The sequence below is a fragment of the Aquila chrysaetos genome (assembly GCF_900496995.4).
Source record: "Aquila chrysaetos chrysaetos chromosome W unlocalized genomic scaffold, bAquChr1.4 W_unloc_1, whole genome shotgun sequence".
NCBI lineage: Eukaryota > Metazoa > Chordata > Aves > Accipitriformes > Accipitridae > Aquila > Aquila chrysaetos.
Window position 1 is genome coordinate 2,561,469 of NW_024470321.1, and position 3,480 is coordinate 2,564,948.

At 47.1% G+C, this 3,480-nt stretch overlaps 1 pseudogene; it reads right to left on the reverse strand.

Moving 5' to 3' along the window:
- Positions 1-482: 482 nt before the first annotated feature.
- On the reverse strand, positions 483-2,962 carry LOC121232855 (annotated as a pseudogene).
- Positions 2,963-3,480: the final 518 nt, after the last annotated feature.

Here is a 3,480-nt window from a genome sequence, read left to right on the forward strand (position 1 = left end):
ACCGCTTGGCTACACCCATCCCATCTCGCGCCTGTGAACTACTATGCTGTGCTGTACTTCCTCCCAAGTTGTCACATGCACAGGCAGCTTCTGGGGGTTCTGCTGGTTGCACTCAATGACCCCCAGAATTCTTTCTCTGAGGGTGAGGGACTGGACGTGTATCTTTAAAACATCCAGCAGGTCTCTAATAAAGGGTCTAAGGTGGCGGGGATCCACCAGTGCAGTCATCGGTATCCCTTGCTGTCCTGTATCATACATGGCCTGAACACAGGCGGCTTTTTGCACTCTGTCCGTTAACTCTGACAGTCCCTTTACCCAGATAGTAACAGGTTCTCCTCTCTCCCTGGGGTCCGCACCCCCAGCCCAGTAGGCTACTTGGGATGTTATCGACTGATCACCTGCTGGTCCAGCACTCAGAAACACTCCCAGTCCCCAGTAACTTCTTGCTTCATCATCGCTCAACAGTATCTGATCCTCCCCCATTAGAGAAACTCTCCACAAATACTCAGTTTTGGTTTCACCCAGCTTGCGCGAAAACTCAGCTTGTAACTCGCTGAGTTCGGGTCCCGACCAAGGGGCCGTGCAAACAGTGCTCTGGGGGCTCCCATGTTTGTTCGGGATATCTCTCTCCCACAGCCGTTTAGCAAGGTGTGTTCTCTTATCACTCCCAGGGTGCGGAACTGTTTTACTTCAGCCCGCCTCAAGCCCCTGGAGTCCGTTTTGGTGGCTGGAGGGTTAACGGGACCATACTTGCACCTGTAATTAATTAATTCCTGGGCCACTTCTCCCCAAGTCTACATTTTCTTATCTGGGGGTTGGAGGTGCTGATCAGGCAGGTGCTGATCCTCCTAAAGCAATCCCAACACTCTCGCCCTGGGGCATCACCTGTATCTTTCCTTGTAATTGGATACCAACCGGTTTCAGAGAATCAGGGAGTCCCCTTATAAGGGGAGTCATTCGCTCAGGATCCACCGACATCATCATCGGGGACTCCTGTGTAGGCTCCAATTTTCGATCATACATCATCTGCAGACAAGCTGCCTTTTGCACACTCTCCACTAATTGATCAACAGTCCCCGTAATCTCGAGGGGATCCCCCCTCTCCAAGGGGTTCAAACCTCCCGCCCAATAGGCTGCCCGTTGGGTTAAAGACCAGGGGGCACGGTAATCCCCAGTAGTTAAAAACACTCCCGGTCCCCAATACCCTTCTGCCTCCTTTTCACTTAACAGAATCTGGTCCCCCCTCGACAACGATACTCTCCACACATACTCTCTTTCTGACTCCTTAGGGGTTCGGCCAAATTCCTTTTTTAGTTTTGCCAACTCGGTGGCAGTATAGGGAACCTCTTTAGTTGTAACTTGGGGGAACTGGTCCTGCTCATCATCGTAAATATATTCAGTTTTGACTAAGGGTCGCAATGAAGGCAGCTCCAACTTCTCCATTCTCTCTTTTGCTGCCTGCAGGTCCTTAAAGGGGTAGCCAATTTCTGATCTTGGAGGAATTTCCTCACAGACAGTATCTGCAAGGAGCTGCTCCTTAAGAGCAATTTGCAAATGTTTCACTTGGTTCTTTTCTGATTCAAGTTGTGCTTTTAATCCCACCACTTGTCCCAGAAGGGACTGAACAAGGTTTTAGAGGGATTCAATAATTTGAGATTCTGCAGTGAGGTGGCAATCCCTATCCTCCACTGCTGCAGCCAGACTGGCACCGAGAACGGCACAGACAATTGCTTTTCCTTTCCCCGACTGCACTCTAGCATCTTCCTGTAAAGCGACCATCCAGTCAACAACTCTCTGCAGATTATACCAATTTCCCTGAGCCCAGTCTACCCCAGGCACAGAGGGTCGTGCTTTATGTTTTTCTAAAAAATCAAACAAAACTTCTTTCCCCGAAGGGGCAATTTTACTATCACTTATATAAAGCAGGGAAGTAGTCGTCTCAGGAAGGCAGCACGTAAAGTTTCAAACACAGCACAGACTCCACAATCAGTGAGATTGTAAAGTAGGTATATTCATTCAGCGCTGGGCAGCACGGGGGGTAGTCCCACCAAAGTCATGCACGCCTGACTTGGCAGTTCGCTTTAAATTTATACAGTCAAGTGTTACATATACATAGAGTTTCGCAATACACCTATACATAGGCATTACCTATCCCCGCTTCATATTAAAATTAGCTCCAGGAAGTAATTTCCATAGTCTCCTCTCAACTGCGCTTGCGCAGTGCCTCCTTATGGTGGTCGTCTGGTGGTCGTGAAGATGAAGGCTGTATGTCTTCTTCGCGGTGAACTCTTAACCTTCTGTCCCTGCGCAGACTCAGTCGCTCCTTGGCATTTATCCAAATCACAAGGCCGGTCTTGGCTGGTTCTTGGGGTCGACTTCTGCTTCTTATCAGGGACTATCTCCTGCCCCAGCCAGCCTCAACAATGCAAACGTTAAACATCACTTCTCATCCCCTTGGGCCATGTCTACCTCTACTGAAATTTCTTTAACTTCATTATAAGCTAGATAATTATTAAACAGTTCCTATCTACATCCATATATCTACTATATCTACTAAGGTTCCTTTGGCTCCCCGTCTCAGTCCCCCCTTTTCCAGAAAATAGTAAATTCTTTTACTATATCCAACTCTAGTACTTCTAATGCATTGTTTCCCTATCTAGCATTCTCTCAAAATATTTGTTGGACTCGAGTTTTCGTCGCAACTGATTCTTTTTCCATTCGCTGTAAGAGTCTCCTGTACTCTTATAGCACCAAAAGCCACATTGAACCACTATGCAAAGGACCACAGACAAGAGAATGATGATTATTACAGTGACAAACAATTGCTTCAACCATGCCAAATTTGGCAACCAGGAGGTTAATTTTTCCCATATCTCAGTGAATCCCCATGGAGTATCATCTTGTGAGTTGAACAAACATGTTCCCATCCCATGCTACGCTCCTTGTCCCCACAGTTGCCCATATTACCGCGTAAAAACTAAGTGTCCATCGGGTTTTGTGGTGACCTTCCATGGAGTTTTGGGTGTCTTTTTCACTCTGGTGTGATGAATCCAAGCGTTCTGTTCCTTGATTCTGATTGCAGTAAAGGAGGTGAGTAGTACTTGGAATGGTCCTTCCCACTGTGGCTCCAGGGTTTTTTCTGTAAGAGACTTTATATACACATAATCTCCTGGTTGTATATTATGTACAGGCCCATCCAAACCTCTCCCTCGAGTCCCTACCACATGCTTCCTGATTTTATTGAGCTGCTTACTCAATGCTACCATGTAAGAGGTCACAATTTCGTCCCCAGCTTGCACAGACACCCCTTTCTGTATTTCATAGGGTCGTCCATACAACATTTCAAAGGGGCTCAGTCTTTCCCTCGCCCTTGGTCTTGTTCGTATACGCAAAAGGGCTAAAGGGAGAGACTGAGGCCATGTCAGATTTGCTTCTTGTCCCAATTTCACAATTTGCTGTTTGATTAAGTGGTTCATTTTT